The sequence below is a fragment of the Marmota flaviventris genome, chromosome 13 (genome assembly GCF_047511675.1).
Source record: "Marmota flaviventris isolate mMarFla1 chromosome 13, mMarFla1.hap1, whole genome shotgun sequence".
Lineage (NCBI taxonomy): Eukaryota > Metazoa > Chordata > Mammalia > Rodentia > Sciuridae > Marmota > Marmota flaviventris.
The window spans coordinates 18,676,613-18,695,889 of NC_092510.1; the positions used below are offsets into that span (position 1 = coordinate 18,676,613).

A 19,277-nucleotide genomic window follows, 5' to 3' on the forward strand; every position below is an offset into this window, starting at 1 on the left:
TTTCAGCTAAATTTAATCTTAATATATCTTTAACAAAACTGGAATGAGAGAGAAACTGAAAAGATTATGTGCTTCAAGAAAAACAGGGGAATTTTATAAAAATAATGTTGGTTTCATTATATTTAACATGCAAAAGATATGTACTTTCACACCTGACTAGTTTCCCTCATTTACTGTCACTTGCCTGGTCTATGGATGCATTTGAGTCCATGATTCTCGCCCCAGATTCCCTAAAGAAGACTCTTCTTACAAAGTCATGATATAGGGATGGGGTTGGCGCTCAGTGGTAGAGTGCTTGCCTAGTATATGTGAGGCACTGGGTTTGATCCTCAGCACCACATAAAAAATAAATAAACCAATAAAAATAAAGTTATAATTTTTTTTAAAAAGTCATGATACATGATAAGAAGTAAGCATTAGGGAAGATCAATTAATATTTTTAACTCAGTCTCCCAAACTTATTGAATATGGAAATACTTTCTAAAATGAATCCCTTATTAATATTCTACAGAACTAATAATGTTCTATAGGAAACACTTGAGGCAAAGCTGTTCTAATGATGGGTTGTTGCCTTTTGCTATTAGTAACTTCACATTTCAACATTTGACCAAGAAATTATCTATGCTTTTTAAATTTTTTTTTAGTTGTAAGTTGGACACAATACCTTTATTTTATTTATTTACTTTTATGTGGTGCTGAGGATCAAACCCAGGGCCTTGCATGTGCTAGGCGAGCGCTCTACTGCTGAGCCACAGCCCCAGCCCATGATCTATGCTTTTTTAAGATGCAGAGAAATTTTAGGAATACTATACTATTTAATTTTCTGTACCAAACTAATCTAATACTCTTTTTAAAATTTAAGGCTTCTATTTTCTGGTCTTATAACAGTGTACTTGAAAAACCCTAAAAAAAATCAATGAGGAAACTAAGTAAGTAAAACAATAAGAGCTGGGCAGGTACCAAAAATTAAGGGACTTTATTTATATTCACAAATATCAACTAACAAGAAGATGTTATGGATAAGACAAAACTACTTATAATAGCAACGCAAAACAAAGAGAAAATACTTAGGGATAAATTACACAAAAAATGTTCAACACCCATATGAAGACAATAATAAAATTCTTCTGAAAGGCACAAAGTAGATGTATTTGATAGGAAAAATAAATCATCACATACTTTATTCTATCTCTTAAATTCCTTTTTTATTCTTGCACATTTTCTCATCCCCACTGTCTCCTTTTTAGGGCACCATCACCCCCTTCCTTTTTATAAGAAAAAAAATCTTAATAATTTTTCTAAATCTGCTTTTTGTCTTCCTATCTCCAGCCTTAACCCCACACAACCTATTATCATTACTGTCTTCTAGTTGATTGTTAAGGTTTAGATCTAGAATGTCCCCTAAAGTTTCTTGTGTCGTAGGCTTGGTCTCCAATGCAGTAATGTTTAGGGGATTTGGGGAAATAACTTTGAGAGCTTTGACCTCAGTGGATTAATCCATTGGTGTGAGAGGCCATCCTTGCACAGGATTGAGTTACCTCCCCAGCTGGGTGAGAGGCGCTCAGACACTTTTCTAATGTGTTAGAGTTTTCCCCATCCTTCTTGGGTCCAAGGGCTTGTCCATGTGAAGGTGTGCCTGATCACAGCCCTCAAAAATCCAATCATCTCACCTGACCTTGGAGCACTGCCCCCTTAACCTTCATTGGATGGGATTTTCCCCAGAATTTTTTGTTCCCCAATAAAAGCCCTCTCCCTGGCATGCTCACCCTCTCTTGCTAGCCTCTTCAGTAAATCTTGCTACTTCCTTGGGTAGCTTGAGGCTGGGGGTTTGAGGAGCCGTCCTGGAGCTAGTTTAAAGGAAATTGGAGTCTGTGTCTTTAATTTAAACTCCTTTAGGATTTTCCCACTTAGCCAAACCGTTCATACATTCATACTGTTCATACCGTCTGCGCTGGCCGCGGACTAAACATCGGTGAATTAATAATTTTGTGGCATTAATGGGACATGGTTGAAACTGTAGGAAGTGTTGTCTAGATGGAAGAAGTAGGTCACTGAGAGTATTTGCTGGAAGGGTGTATCTTGCCCCTGGTCCCTTCCTCCCCACTACTATCTCTGCTAGTGACTATTATGAATTGGGCAGCCTTCCTCTGTGTTAGGATGGCCTTAGGCCTGAGCCTAAGCAACTCCATTTTAAAAACTCCAGTTTGAAACCTGCAGTTTCACCAGGCACACCCACAGAGCCCTCCAGTATGGCCTCAGACAAGTTACTTCCCCTCACCCTGATGAACAGAGCAAGCCCCTGGCAGGCTGTCCTCGCCTGATAAGAGGGAAAGATGAGATCAGGATGGAGACCACCAGACCAGATGTCTCTGACCCCCAGGGTAAATGATGTCACTGAGAAATCTAGTGGTAGCTGATAAGGATTGAAAGGAGGGTCAAAACCCCCAAAATTTAAATAATAGAGCAAATGAACAGGAATTGAGCCAGCCGAAACAAAGATGCACTTGAGCTGGAGAGCCTAATGAGGACCTGACATCCCATCACTTGCCATCATTTCCTGAGCCTCTGCAGATCCTAACCTCTCTCAAACTCTATCACCTTGTCTGGACCTTCAACCCTCTCCTCAATTGGTCATCCACTCCACGCCAGGAAAAGACTGCCTAGGTTCCAGACCTGGTTACCAGGGTCTGAGTGAGTGTGCATCTGCTGGACATAAAGCCTAAGGCTTAAGACTTTTGAATTTAGCATGCAGAGGAAATGTCTGTCATGATTAAGTGTGTTTTGCAGTGCTTAGAATTAATCTAGAATTGTTTGCTGTGAATTAGTTAATCTAGAATTGTTTGCTGTGAATTGATTATGTCTATTGCATTGCCTAGTGTTAAGGATTGTTGTTTTCTTGATTATGAACCTATAGAGAGAAATTGTATTGAGTAATTTGAGTGGATAAAGCACTGAAAGGAGCAGAAACGCGTGGGTATTCTTTATTTCTCCCCTCGACTGCATACATTGCAATTTTGCTCCCTCACGACACTCTGCCATGTCCTTCCACCATGCTGTTTCTGCTTTAGAGGCAACCAACCAAGAACTGAAACCTCTGAAACTGTGAACCAAAATAAATCTTTCCTCCTAAGTTTTTCTCAATTTTTTTCCAGCAATAGAAAGCTGACTGATAGAGTAAAAATTAATGAATATTGGTCTGGCTTATTGTCTCTAGGGAGGATTTATGAACCTCAATATACCGCCCGGTCAGCATTTTTAGGAAAGATTAGATCCGACCAATTTATCCCTAAGGGGATATATGTTAACCAACATTTACAGAAATAAAGAACATTTTTTCCCCATTGCAACACTTCAACTGCTTTCTTCCATATCATTTTTCCTTATTCTGACATAACAACCTACATTTCACTACTTTAGGTTGAGATTTGTGAAATTGCTAGTTCACTCAGCAATATCTTTGGACCCAATCTACAGCATCAAGGAAGAAAATATACCCTACAGAGAGCAGCAGTCAAGACAAGGGGAAGGAGGCAGAGGTTCAATGCCATGGACTTTGGTATTACTGGAGAGAGAACTCGAGTCACCCAGGATCCTGCAGGGGTGAAAACATGCTGAGATGCTAGTAAGTGAAGTTGCCAAAGAGATTACAGTCACTGTAACCTACATCCCTTGGGCTATATCTCTATTCAAAGAAGGAGAAAATGAAGAAACACAGTTACATGCATAGATATATCAAGGAAATCAGAAATCTCCCTTTTGACTGCTTTTGGGGTTTTCTGGAATACTTCAAACCTTTGAAGACCAAATAATGACCACAAAGACTTAATTAAAGAATGCCTAACAGAGGTATGATTATCATCTTTGAATTGTAGTACACTATTAAAAAGAGAAGATTTAAGAATATAGAAGCATAGCACACTCTCCTGGCTCATGTGTGTATCAAAACAACATGAATAAACCCATTCACTTGTTTCCTACTGTACAACTTGAAAGATTTCTTTTTCTTTCTCTCCCGCTCTCCCTCCTCCATCTATTTTAGTTTTAAAGGGTTTTTTTCTGATAGCAAAAAAAAAAAAAAAAAAAACAAATACACATCCAATAAAATTAATTCAATGATCAATGATCAAAAAATATAAGAAACTTAATTTATACCTAGTTCTACCATTTCGATACAGTCACTTTTATGTTCTGGTATAATTTATCTTAGACTTTTTTGTTTTGTTTTGTTTTGGGACAGGGGATTAAACCTGAGCTTCATCATCAGCCTATTTATATCCTGAGACAAGGTCTCACTAAGTTTCTGAGAAACTCATTAATTTGCTGAAGCTGGTCTCAAATTTAGGCTCCTTTTGCCTCAGCCTCCTCCTCTACCGCAGTCATGAGAAAATACAAAAAGAAGTTAAAATGAATCATAGACTTTAATGTAAAATGTAAAAATTTAAAAACTATTATGTTTTTAAAACATAAGAGAATATCTTTAGGATCTAGTGTTAGTCAAAGATTTAATATACTTGACACCAAAAGTAAAATCCATAAAAGGAAAACTTGATAAATGAACTATGTCAAAATTAAAAACATTTTTCCAGGCATAGCAACATACACCTGTAATCCCAGTGATTCAGGAGGCTGAGGCAAGAGGAGCACAAGTCAAGGCCAGATTCAGCAACTTAGGAAGACCTTCAGCAACTTAGCAAAACCCTCTCTCAAAAAAAAAAAAAAAAAAAAAAAAATTAAAGGACTGGGAATGTGGCTCAGTGGTTAACAAAACAAAACAAAACACCCCTGAGTTCAATCCCCAGTACCACCCTCCAAAAAAGAGAGAAAATTAAAAATATTTTTGTTTTTTCAAAAGTTTTGTTAAGAGGTTGAAAAGACAATCTAACAATCAGGAGAAGATGTTTGTGAAACATATATCTGACACAGGACTATATCCAGAATATTTGAAGAATGCTTGATACAGTTTAAAAAGCCAACAATCCAAATACATTCCTAAGTCATAAATATTTCACTAAGAAGATAATGAGGATGACCAATAGCATGTAAAAAGATATAAAAAGGTGTTCCATATGGCTAGTTATTAGAGAAATGCACACCTATCAGAATAACTGAAAACATTGCTGGTGGGATTGCAAATTGGTGCAGCCACTATGGAAAGCATTATAGAGATCCTTGGAAAACTGACAATGGAACCACCATTTGACCCAGCTATCCCTCTCCTCAGTCTATACCTAAAGGACTTAAAAACAGCATTCTACAGGTACACAGCCACATCAATGTTTATAGCAGCACAATTCACAATAGCTAAACTGTGAAGCCAACCTAGATGCACTTCAGTGGGTGAATGGATAAAAAAGAAAATGTGGCATATATACACAAAGTAATTTTACTCAGCAATAAAAAAGAACAAAATCATGGCATTTGCAGGTATATGGATGGCATTGGAGAAGATAATGCTAAGTGAAGTTAGTTAATCCCAGAAAAACAAATGCCCAATGTTTTCTCTGATAAAAAGAGTATGACTCATAGTGGAGTAGGGAGGGGGAGCATGGGAGAAATAGATGAATTCTAGATAGGACAGAGGGGTGAGAGGGAAAAGGAGTGGCAAGGGGTTAGCAAGCATGTTGGAATGTGATAGATATCATTATCCAAAGTACATGTATGAAGACACGAATTGGTGTCAACATACTTTATATACAACCAGAGATATGAAAAATGGTGCTGTATATGTGTAATAAGAATTGTAATGCATTCTGCTGTCATTTTTTTAAAAAAAATCAATAAAGAAATTTTAACACAGAAAAAAAAATAAAGACAGTGACATCAAGTGCTGGGGAGGATATGGAGGAACTAGATCGCTCAGTAACTGCTGGTGGGCATGTGAATTGGCACCACCTGGCAGTTTCTAAACACTACACATGAAACTGCTGTGCTACTCACTAGTTGCACTCCTGGGCATTTATCCAGAGAAATGAAAATGTATGTTTTCACAAAAACCTGTGTACAAATGTTTATAGCAAATTTATTCATAATAGCTCCAAACAGGAAACCACCTTGTTATCTTTCAGTGTATGAGTGGTTAGACAAACTGTGGTATACCCACACGTTGATTTCTACTCAGTAACAAAGAGGAACAAATTACTGATACATGCCACAATGTGGATGAATCATCAGAGAACTGCACTGCATAAAAAATGCCCAACATAAAGTGATATAGCTGAATCATCCCACTTATCTGACATTTTTAAAATGACAAAATGATAAGAAATGGAGGTTAGAGTAGTGGTTACCAGTGTTTAAGGAAGGTGCATGGTGGGGTGAGTGGCAATGGCTATGTAAGGAGAGTATGAGTGATCTTTGTTCTGATGGCAATGTTCTGGAACTTGGTAATACGGGTGTTGATATCCTTGTGCTACTGTATTATAGTTTTGAAAGGTTTTACTAATGAGGGAAACTGGGTGAAGAGTACATAGGATCTCTATTATTTCTTATATAACTGTGTGTGAACTAAAATTATCTCAAAATAAAAAGGTCTTTAAAAACTTAAAAGTTAAAGCTTTTATAGTAGCTACAGTAGCTATTCTAACTGCTATGGCTTGTATGATTGGCCCTTCCAAAACTAATGTAGAAATTTAATTGCTGTTGTGATAGTATTAAGAGATAGAACCTGAAAGAAGTAATTAGGCCATGAAGTCTCTATTCTCATGGGTGGATTAAATACCTTAATAAAAGGCCTTTTAGATGTGAGTTTGCTCATTCTCTAGCAGCTTAGTCCAGATATATTTTCATTGAAGTGGCCCAATCATCCAAGTGCTTTTAAGATATATTCCATCATCTCAATTGGCCCAAACAAGTCACATGACCAGATGGACAGTCAAAGGGTGAGGCAGAATGTGCCTGCCAGGAAGGGAGAATGCTGCAAATTAAAGGACAAGACACACAGTCTTTTGCCAAAGAATGGAGTCAATGATGAAATTTTTACAGAAAGAGTCAGAAAACGAACATCTGTATATTATGAGACATAATGATAAGTACCATAAGAGAAAATAAAACTATGAAAATAATGACATGAGGTAGAGGTAGAGATGGAATTGGTGCTCTTTTTGATTGGGTGGTTAGGGGACATCTCCTTGATTAGGAGACATTTGAGCAGAGACTTCAATATGAGGAGGGATCATTTGGGGGAATCTGATGGAAGCTAAAAGAAACAAAATAGAAAAATAGGTAGGGGAATAGGCAAACAAAAGTGATGAGAACGCAGATGAAAATTATGAACTTGTATCCCTATTGACCATATGGTGCCATAACCACTTTTACATGTTGATGATGTACTCCAAAGTGCCACAGCATCTTCATTTTGCTGCTCACATTGTTTACAGTATCTCCAGCCTGATGATGAAATCAGTGTTTCAAGCTGAGTCAGTCATCATGTTTGTCTTTTTATACCAGATGAATTAATGAATTTTATGCAATCAGAGAAAAAAAACAGTTTGTACTGGGGCATGGCAACTAAAAGATAAAATGGAGTCTTATACAGTCATCTTTAAACCTCCTCAGAGACCAGTACAAATGCCTGACATACTCAGTGAATAGAATCAAAACTTTGTTTAAAAACTGGCCCACTAACAATATCATGTTGAAGAAAAGAAAAGCTAAATTTGTATTCCATACCACAAAGTTGCAAGAAAAGCCAAATTTGTGTTTAATACTGCAAAGTTGCCATCAATTGAGACTTTTTAAAAAAGGTATGGTTAAAAATGCCATAAATTGACATTAATAATGTTGCACTTTTGATCTGACATTTAGTTAAAAAGAGGTTTAGAATTTAGTTAATTAATTATGTAAGAATTAGTTTATAATCAATATCACTTAAAAAAAGTTTGTCTTAAAAATTGGTAATTTCGGGGCTGTGGTTGTGGCTCAGTGGTAGAGTGCTCGCCTAGCATGTGAGGGGTGCTGGGTTCGATCCTCAGCACCACATAAAAATAAAATAAAGGTATTGTGTCTAACTACAACTAAAAAACAAAATATTTTTAAAAAATTGGTAATTTCAATTCGAAGACCAAATAAGAGGGATTTTATATAAAAAGTTCCACTAGATGGTGCTCTCCTAACTTCTTGGAGGGAAAGCTCAAGCAGTTGGATTCAGTAGCAGACTACTTGACTCAGCTCATTTAATGTTAATAAAACTCTGAATTTCCCTGGATATAAAAAGCAGAGTGTGGCCGGATGCAGTGGTGCACACCTGTAATCCCAGCAGTTCGGGAGGTTGAGGCATGAGGATCCCAAGTTCAAAGCCACCGTCAGCAACAGTGAGGCTCTAAGCAACTCAATGAGACCCTGTCTCTAAATAAAATACAAAATAGGGCTGGGGATGTGGCTCAGTGGTGGAGTGCCCCTGAAATCAATCCCCAGTATCCCTGCCTCCAAGAAAACGAATTAAAATACTGCAAAAATACAAAAAAAAAAGTGTTATTGAACTTTCATTGACAATGAATATTTATCTTAACATTGAAGAAGCTGTGTATGTTTATGTTAAGTATGGACATGAACTGGATTTTCTAGATGAAAATGCACAACTAATAAAGATGAGTCTCACATTTGTTAGTACCTGTTTTTGTGATTTAAAACTGTTCTCTTTTTATGACTCTTAAAATTACTTTTGTTAGGTATCTTAATTTTCTGTTGCTGTAACTGAAGACTATAGACTGGGTAATTTATAAATGGAGGTTTATTTGGCTCATGATTCTGGAGGCTACAAAGTCTACCAGCATGGGCAAGCATCTGGTGAGGGCCTTCCTGCCACATAACAATGTGGTGGAGGGCATCACGTGGCAAGATAGCACAAGCGTTCTAGCTCAGGTCTCTTCTTCAGAGCCACTAATGCCAGCCTGGGAACATAACCTCATCTAATCCTACTTACTTCCCAAAGACCCTACTTCCAAAGTCTGTTATCATATGAACTTGGGATTAAGTTTCAACACATGAACTTCTAAGGAATTCTTTCAAGCCATAGCAACATCTCAGGTGGATCAAATGAACTTGTTTGCATTCTCTAATAGCTAAATTCATTTTAGTTTTCAGAATTTTTCTTTTTTGGTATCTCTCTGATTTTGATATTGCTGACTACCCTCTTCCGCTTATAAATCCTTCTTGGATTTCTATGTTATTCCTGGTATGCTGGTTTATGTTGTAGGATTCCTCATGTTTGTTTGCCTCCTCTCAAAAGGAGAGTTTCTTCACCATTCAGTTCTTACGTTTCTGTTTTTCTTTCTCTAGAATTCTTTTTTATTTTTTGGGTACCAGTATTGAAAGGGGCAGTCAACCACTGAGCCACATCTTCAGCCCTATTTTGTATTTTATTTAGAGACAATTGCTTAGCACTTCTCCTTTGCTGAGGCTGTCTTTGAACTCGTGATCCTCCTACCTCAGTCTCCTGAGTCGTGAGGATTACAGGTGTGCACCACTGTGTCTGGTTTCTCTTATTTTTATTTTGGTAGTGGGAATTGAACTCAGGGTTGCTGTACCACACTGAGTTATGTCCCCAGTCCAGGGACAGGGCTTTGCTAAGTTACTGTGGCTGGTCTTAAACTTGTAATCCTCCTCCTCAGCATCCTAGATTGCTGGAATTACAGACATGTGCCATTGTGCTTGCAACAGTTTTTTACTCCAGAGTGTCATCCATTCATTGTATACTGATGATTACTTCTGTGTAGGGAGTTTTCAAGTATTCATCTCTTGACCTAGACTCTCACTGGAATCCCATTCCTTAATTTCTAACTATTATTAAACATTTCCTTCTGGATTTTTAATTCTAATCTATCCTGAATATTTTGTTAGATTTGAAATTCCATGTAATGTATCAAAACCTGAACTCCTTATCATCTCCCATAAAACCAATGCCTTATTTTTACATTCCAGTTACTATGAATAATACCATCTTTAAATGACTTAATTTACCTAATTCACCACACTTAATTAGTCTCCAAGGCTGGTTAATTCCACCTTTATGACCTCCATCACATCTATGCATTTTCTATTTATTTAATGTACATGGACTTGTCAAGATTCATAATTATTTCTTGCCCAAATCTCAATAATGGCCTCCTGGCTGCTCTGTAAATTTGGTAGTTTCCCCACCTGTCCTTGTCATTGCTTCTTATTTGTATGTTTCAGTTTACTTACACTAAAAGGTTGCATAAGGTAGGCAAGGCACAGTGATGGAGGCTGGCCTTAGAGCTGCACCTTGAAGTAGTGACCCAGGCTCTGGGAGATAGCTTAACAAAAGTGGCAACATACACAGGTTCACAAGGTCTGTTCAGTCAATGATTTACAAAGGAAGGAAAGAGAACAGTGGCAGGAAATTGAGATGGTAGTTAATATTTAAAGGTCCAAATCAGCAGAGTTAATTTCTGGGAGATCTTTCACATTCTGTCTAAATCAAGAACATGATTTAGACAAATGGGAAGATAGGCTGGTCTGAACAAGCAAGGGTGATATTAGGGGATTCATCTCATGAAGAGCTACTTAACTCTGCTGGTCTTGTGCCACAGGACAATTAGGATCAGACTCTCAGCACTTCTCTGCATCCTTCAACTTGACACACCTAATACTTCACTGCCTGACCTGTTCTTGATCATCTGAGTGCCTGACCCTTGGATTCATTATCCATTTATAGACTGGCTGTTATTGCCTGGCTTCTCTCTTCATCCATAATTTGCATTTACTCTCTTTGATGATATTGTTCCCATCTCTCAGCCAAACATCTCCTTTGGCACAGATGTTCCTTCTCTTAACAATAGATGTATACAGAATCGTTAACTAGATAGAAAATTATATAATGAAAAGGTGAAAGGCATCCTCCAAGATATCAAGGATATACCTAACTCAAGGGTTGAGTGAGCAAAGGGACAGAGCTGGACACTCAGAGGAACCTTCCAGCTGATACTCAGATTTCCAAGGTGGGGTGCTGTTTGATTGGCCTCTGTTTCTGAGTTCTGAGGATGGAAAATGATAAGATTGGTTCTGATGTCTTTGGAGATGGTGATATGATGCTGCTTCTGCAAGTGTTGGAGAAAATGCAAGCCAGATTCAGGTGCTGCTAAAATAATTTGACCAAGTATGACTGCTGAAGACTGACAGGTCAGGGAAGAACTCTCTGATTAGATGACATTTTTTTTTTTGGACACAAACCTGAATAACAGTCAGTCAGTTCTGTAAAATCAACCATCTAACCAGAAATCTGAGATCAGCAAATATTGATTGATGTGAGCATTTTGGGCTCTCTAACTGAAAAGAGGCCAATTGTTTCAGATAGAGGCAGAAGACAGTGCTTAAAAATCCCTTATTTTATGTTCCCTTTTCAAGTATTTTAATGGAGACCACATAGTAATGGTATTTTAATAATTCTGATAAGGGACTACATTCAAATACCTTTCCTTGAATAATTTACCAAGGACCCTAGGCAGAAATGTTAAAACATCACATAGAATCTCTTAAGCTCATTTCGTTTTTTTTTTTTTTTTTTGAGGCAACTCCTAGTTGACCTTAAATTAGCAGAACTTTAAAGAATTATTTTAAAATAATTATAGATTCATAGGAAGTTGTAAAAATAATTACAAGAAAATCGCATGTACCATTACCCAGTTTTCCTCAATAGTAGTATCTTAAATAACTATAATACACCATCAAAACCTGGAAATAGAGACATCAGTACCATCTGTAGTGCTTATTCAGATTTCATGAGTCTTAAGCACTTCTCTGTGTGTGTAGTTTAATGTAACCACCATTGCAATCAAGATTCAGAAATGTACCATAAACACAAGATACTTTCCTACTACTTAATTATAGCCACACCTACCATTTCTGCTCATACCTAACCTTCTATCCATTTGTAGCTACACGTACCCCCTACTCATACCTAACCTTTGGCAAACAGTCATCTGTTATCCATTTCAAGATTTTTTTTTCAGTGCTGGGGTTTGAAACCTGGGCTTTATGCATGCTAAACAAGCAGTCTTCCACTTAGCTATATCCCAATCCCATTTTAAGAATGTTTTATAAATGGGATAATACAGCTTCATGCAACACAATTCCCCTGAGATCATGCAATTTGTTGCATGTATTGGTAGTTTATTTCTTTCTATTACTATTACTTCATATTATGGAGGAACCACAATATAACCATTTAGCCATTGAAAAAAATTGGGCTGTTTCCAGCTTTGGCTATTTATGAACAAAGTGGCTATATACTTTCGTGTATAGTTTTTTGTGTGAACATATATTTTCATTTATTTAGGGTAAATGTCTAGGAGTACAACTGCTGGTTTATATGGCAGGCACATGTTTAGTTTTTGTATAAATTGCCTTTTTTCCAGAGTGGGTGTATCATTTCACATTTCTAATATACGATTAATCCAAATTTTCCTTATCCTCACCAGCATTTGTTGTTAAACTATTCTGACAGGTTAAATAGAATAAGATATTCTGATATCTCACTGTGGTTTTAATTTTTGTTTCCCCAATGGCTAATAACATTGAACATATTTTCATATACTTATTTGCCATCTGTACACTCTCTTTGGGAAATGTCTGCTTGTGTCTTTTGGCAGACTTTTAAAGGTTCATATCCCTCTTCATATCTTGGCTATAAATCTAGGGAGAACAATTTGTCCTTGTGCATTTATACTTTTCCCAGTTATAAAATAACATACAATATAATAAAATTTCAAACACATTCCTCTTCACAGGTTAGAACAAATTAATACATGCTCACTGTTAAAAAAAAAAAAAAGAACTTCAAGAATAGAGAAAAATGTTCATTCACAAAAAACTTGTCATCTGGAAATAACTGTGTTAATATTTGGTGAGTGTACTTCTAGATTTCTGTATTTTATGTATATACATATGTGTGTGTGTGTGTGTGTGTGTATATATATATATATATATATATATATATATATATATATATACTTTGCATGCTTAAAAACACATCCACAATTTATACAGTTGGTGTGATACTATTCTGCATCTTGTTTCTTATAATATTGGCATCCTTCCATATTAGTTTACATCTTCTCTATCATCTTAATGCCTGCATAGTAACACAATGTGTTTACTTATGTTTACTTATTAATGGATATTTAAATTGTTTATGGGTTTTTTGTTATAAGTAAAGCGTTAGTGAATATTTCTAGAGGGATAGTTTTTGGGATTTTTACAATTTTTTAGATCAAATCTCTAGAAGTGGGATTGCTGAGTCAAAAGTCATCTCTGTGTGTGTTTGTAAATGTTTAAAAATTGCCTTTTAGATTGTGTCAATTTACATTTCCACCTATACTACTTGAGTATGTTTCTTGTCTCTCATGTATGCTTCTGATACATTTCTCCATTTAAAGACTGAAGCACATATATCCAAGTAACTTTTATTTATTTTAAATTTTTTTTCTTAGTCATAGATGGATACAATATCTTTATTTTTATGTGGTGCTGAGATTCGAACCCAGTGCCTCACACATGCAAGGTAAGTGATCTACCACTGAGCTACAACCACAGTCCAACTTTTATTATTTATAATTTTTAAGCCATTAACTGAGACAGAGTCCAAGGCTCTGTATGGCTAAGTCAGTTAATGGTCATCTTTCTCCAGCATACTTTTTAGGATCATGGTCTTCTTCAATGGCTTTGTAATCCATCTAGCCTGCTACTATAAAACTAATGATAAAGACAAGCAGAACCCCAAAGATGTTTACTAGTGGATAGAAGAATTAAGAGTTGCAGAAAAAAGGTTCAAGATCACTACCAGCATGCAATTTCATAGACAGAAACTAAACATAAAACAGCAAGTCCTACCTACAAAAGTCAGAAATTTATTGAAGTTAGATGATATTGTAGTTTGGGGTCCTTTGAGTGCTCCCCCAGGCTTTTCCCATCTGATCATACAATTTGGTGATACAACGAAATATAACATTTTAATTATGTTTATGGAAGAAAAACAATTTACATAGACATATTCCCAAATTTAATACTTGAACTTTTTTCTTAGTAGTTCTTAGGCTTATTTTTCAAGGTCCAATAGAAATTTGGTTTAATTATCGTACCTGTGTTTTTCATTATAGCATAAACGTAGTTTTACCTGCAAACTTCCTTGGATGGATTAGGCAACACCATGACTGAATGTAAATAATATGTTTGAGTAACAGGGAAATGTGTTGTTCATGATTTACTACCTAATATTAGAATAGGATTCAGTTACAATATGAATTTTATTTCTAAACTTTCTTCAGTAGATTTTTTTTCATTGCCATTCAGCAATTAAATTCTCATACTTCTAATTTTTCAGCAGCACCCTTTCCCTTTTCTTGGATTGTAGAAAACCAATATTAAGTTGTTGAGATACTTAAAGATGCATTTTTGGAGTAAATTCTGGAAGTTCTTGCAACTTTAAATTTATGATGGTTGATATAACAATGGAATTTTGTGGCTACTGTACATCTGGCTTCTTACTAATAGTAAAATAGCAAAATACCTCATTAGGGCTTTATCCTTTGCTAAGTATCTTCGCCTCTATTAGTTTCTCCATACAGATATTCTGAAATAGGTTTCTTTTTTCTTTTTTCTTTTTCCAACCAAAAAGTCTTTACCTTTTAGTCTTCAAAAAACCAAACTCATAGGGCTGGGGCTATAGCTCAGTGGCAGAGCACTTGCTTCGATCCTCAGCACTACATAAAAATAAACAAATAAAATAAAGGCATTCTGTCCATCTACAACTACAAAAAAAAGGAACTGAATTAATTTCTTCTTTTTCCATGATAATTATGATTAATTTAGAAATTTGGTCATACAATATATCTTGAAAGTATTTCCCTTTAATGGGAAAAATTATCCTTAGAGAACCTAAACATTAAAAGATTTAAAAAATATATATTTTAAAAATACTCAAGATTTTAAAAAATCTATTATAAAACAAAATGGAATCTAGTATAAGTCAAGGAAAATCATTCATCCTTCAGGTCCCTCTCCTTCAGGAACCAACATTGTTATATTCTTTCCATTAAGCAAAATCTTATCAGATTTAGTAATCCTTTTTCCTTCTGATGTCAAACTCAGTGACATCTTACAGCACCATATTGACAGTTAATCCTAGAAGAGTTCCATCAATTTCCTTATCATTCATCACAATATGAATTCTTGATCCTATACACTTGTCCACAAACTCTAGTGGCAGCAGGTGCATTATACTTGTGCTATACTCTTGCTTTGTATACTTGTCTGTAAGCTCTAGTGGCAGTAGGCAGTGTTAGCCAGAAGTGGCCAGCATCCTGTAGTGGCTAAGCCAGAAGTGGCCAGCATCCTGTAGTAGATTTCTAATGTAAGCCAAATGCAAGAGAAGCAATGCAGTGCTTCTGACCTCCACCACTGAGTGAGGTCAGTTAGAAAGGCCAGGTTCCAGTTCTGTGTGACTTTGGAGAAAACCTTAACATCTCCACTTCATTATCTTTAAGACCTTTAAAAAGACCTTATAAAGGCCCTTCAAATATAAGATTGTATAAAAATAATTAATCAATTCATGTAAAATAAAATTTTACACCGTTTTTTTTTTTTTTTTGCCAGTCATTCTACTTGCAAAGATAAAACTTGAACTTTTAGTTTTGAAACCCTGGTGAGGACGCCGCCGCCCCTCCCGGCCGGGCCGGCCCCGCTGGCTCGGCTCAAAGTTTGCGGCCGCCCCTGCGCCGCGCGCCCGATGTATGGGTGATATACTGCGGCGGTGTCAGGGTGAGGGACGGCCATATTTGCCGGTGCGGCCCCAGCGGTCAACAACAAAAAGTGCGCGGGCGCTCGGCGGGCGCTCGGAGGGGCGCGGGGACGCGGGGGCCGCCGCGCCGCCGCCCGGCCTCGCCGCCGCGGCTGCCCTCGTGGCCTGGCCCGGCTGCGCCCGGCGCGCCCGCCGCCCGGGGGATGTCGTACAAGCCGAACTTGGCCCCGCACATGCCCGCCGCCGCCCTCAACGCTGCTGGAAGTGTCCACTCGCCTTCCACCAGCATGGCAGCATCCTCCCAGTACCGCCAGCTGCTGAGTGACTATGGGCCACCATCGCTGGGCTACACCCAGGGAACTGGAAATAGCCAGGTGCCCCAGAGCAAGTATGCGGAACTGCTGGCCATCATTGAAGAGCTGGGGAAGGAGATAAGACCCACCTATGCAGGGAGCAAGAGCGCCATGGAGAGACTAAAACGAGGCATCATTCACGCACGAGGACTGGTTCGGGAGTGCTTGGCTGAAAGGGAACGGAATGCCAGGTCCTAGCCTCCCCGCCAGCTTGGGGGTTCCTGGCTCTCTACAGCTCATCTCCCCTGTTCAGATGAAATACTCATTTTCAAAATGGTAACAGTTTAGTTTTTTCTCCCAAGATTCATAGTCTCAAAATATTGGGAAAAGATTTCGAAGTTAATTAGGATTTGCATTTTAAGTAGTTAGGAATGACCCAGGTTTTTTTGTTTTTGTTTTTTTAAGATGCATGTGAAGTTATTTTTCAGCAAACTATTGTTTGGCTCCAAGATACCAGTGTCTCCCTTTAATCTTTTGAATACTTTATGTCACCCAAGTTGTTATTTGTACCTTTTCATAAGCTCATTTGATCCCAAGGACTTTGTTTTAATGCATCCTGACCACCTGCTTCACTTAGCTGGTCCCATGTGCCATACAGTGTAGATTCTGCTTACTGGCACTTCTTTTTTGCTTAAGCATTTGCATGACTCTTAGTGCTTTGAAGTCAATTTTAAGAGTGCACAAGTTATAAATACAGAAGAAAGAGCAACCTACCAAATCTAATAAGGACCCCGAAAATTTTCATACTAAGACTGTATGTAGATTTCAGTTTGTGTTTACTGTAAGTTGTTCAAAACATCTGGAAGAAAATGACTAAAACTGTTTGCATCTTTGTATGTATTTATTACTTGATGTAATAAAGCTTATTTTCATTAAAAAAAAAAAAAGAAGGAAAGAAACCCTGGTGACTATGCTCAAAATTTAGTAATATGGGGCTGGGATATAGCTTAGTTGATAGGGTGCTTGTCTCACATGCACACAGCCCTGGGTTCAATGCTCAGCACTACAAAAAAAAAAAAATAGTAATATGATACAGAAAGTAACAGAAGTCATTGCTATTTGACATGCAGAGAAGTTCAAGGTACACTCATATCTGAAATAGGTAAGAAGGTGATCACTCATCTCCAAATCTCACATCTAGTGCTCCTGTGATCTCAGGCCTTTAGGGCTATTATAAACCTCAGAAATGGGGTTGAAAGAGCTCTAATTTTTACTTAATTTAGGTCAGTGTTGGGCTAGGCCCCAAAATGGCTGTAGTTAGGTTACCTAGCTGAGACTTCCAGCAAGCTGTTATGTTTCTAATGTGCAGCTAGGGCTAGAAACCAATTATGTTATGGTAAGTCAAGGCCAGAAACACTCTGATTCAGCTTTTATACTCAAGGTCATAAACATTAACTTATGAGCATGAGTCCTGCTCCCCTCCATCCCCATGTAACCTGTTGGCAGTGTGCCTTCTTTGATTTGCATATATAAAAAGGGCCTATGGGAAAGACTCAGGGTGAACTGGGCTAATGGGGGTAAAAATGGGGGCTGAAGCTGAAGCTGCAAACTGTGGCCATCGCTAAGTAAAACACATCTACTATACTAACTGCATTTTGCATCTTCTTCTACCTGCCAACCCTGAATTTGTTTCCTGGGTCTGAGTCCTCCGAGACAGTCTGTCACTTCCCAAAGCTCGCAGGATGTGTGTGTGTGTGTGTGTTTGTGCGCGCGCGCGCGCGTATGTGTGTGTGGCTGCGGGTGTGTGGAGGGGGTGCAGCGAGTATCCAGGAAGCACTCAGTATTCCTTTGAGGGACTCCGCAGTTTCTGGACTGGCTGACTTTTTGTATCTGTGAGAAACCTGTCATTCTTTGGAATGAAAGGCGGCTCCCAAAAACAACAGGGGGAAAAAAAAAGTGCCAATTGTTCTAATTGCAGTTATAGGAAAGGGGGCGTGGCATTCCATTCCCGAGTTAACTTTCGGTCACTACACCCAGCCCCCATTTGCAGCTAGGGAGCTTAAGATATCTCGAGGGCTGATGGCGCTTTCTCCCCGGGGCATGGAGGACAGGAAGGGACAGTACAACCGTCCAAATACCCAGCTGGCCGAACCCTCCCAACCTGTAATGAGTGGGGGTATTGCTCCCTGACCTACCTCCTTGGGAAACCTTTGGCCTAACAGAGAAGGGGCTGGAATTAGCCCACGCTTTACTTAGGGGCAGCTCCTTCAGCTCAAATGGCGGCGGGTGGGGAGTCTATCATTTCCTCAGACTGGGAAGGGGCGTTCCTGCCTGGCGGTGAGAAGCGCGGTGCTGGGTCCAGCCGGAGTGGCAGGTCCACTCCCGGGACTGCAGGTCTGGAAGGGGTAGGAAAAGTCCTGTAGACCAAGCATTTGTTCTGTTGCTAGGCAATGCGGAGGAGGCGGGGCCCAAGGAAGACCAGCGGGCTTTGGCCCCAATGGGGAACGCGCCGGACTGGCAGCCGCGCAGCAACCCTTCCGCTTGGAGAGGCGCGCTCAGATCTACACCACGCCCCGCCCCCACCCACAAGCCCGAGCTGCGCAAGCGCAGTGAGAGCGGCCCCTTCGCCCTTGCCGGCCTCCGCGCTGGGGCTGAGCGGCAGAGGCGCTGCATTCGGAGCCGTCCAGGAGCCGTTAAACTGGGCGGTCTCGAGGGCGGGGCACTGGGAGAAGAGGGAGGCCGCTGTACCTTGCGCAGCCGAGGAAGATGGTATTCGAGTCAGTGGTCGTGGACGTGTTGAACCGGTTCTTGGGGGACTATGTGGTGAACCTGGACACGTCCCAGCTCTCTTTGGGCATCTGAAAAGGTAAGGAGGCCGCCGCCGACATCCGTCTCGCTTGCCTCCGGGGCCCTCGCTGCCTGCGCCGGGTGGTGCCTTCTTGGGGCCTCGGGCTTTTGGCTAGCCCTGCGCTGCCACCTGCCGCCGTCCGCCTAGCTGTTCAAGTTACCTAAAGAGGGCCGCGGTTCCCGGGCCTCAGCTCCTGAGTTACTTTTGGGGGAGGGTCATGAGTGCAGGGTGAAAGACTGCCAGTTTTTGGAGCTGAGGGCACTGGTAGTGGGCTCCATGGGTTCAGGTTCCGGGGGAGGCGCCCATTTTTTGGGCCCTTGTCCAGCGCGTTTGGCTAGGGAAAGCCACCACATGCTTCTGAGTTTGGTCTCATCACTGTCAT

At 39.2% G+C, this 19,277-nt stretch overlaps 1 non-coding gene and 2 pseudogenes across 1 annotated transcript; 2 read left to right on the plus strand and 1 right to left on the minus strand.

Annotated features, from left to right (window-relative positions):
* The first annotated feature begins 7,905 nt into the window (after positions 1–7,905).
* Positions 7,906–7,978, plus strand: Trnaa-agc (transfer RNA alanine (anticodon AGC)). The gene has a single exon. It is a non-coding gene; the product is annotated as a tRNA-Ala (tRNA).
* A 7,019-nt stretch (positions 7,979–14,997) lies between these two features.
* On the minus strand, positions 14,998–15,232 carry LOC139701615 (U6 snRNA-associated Sm-like protein LSm5 pseudogene; annotated as a pseudogene).
* Positions 15,233–15,957: 725 nt separating this feature from the next.
* Positions 15,958–16,529, plus strand: LOC114101973 (cyclin-dependent kinase 2-associated protein 1 pseudogene; annotated as a pseudogene).
* Positions 16,530–19,277: the final 2,748 nt, after the last annotated feature.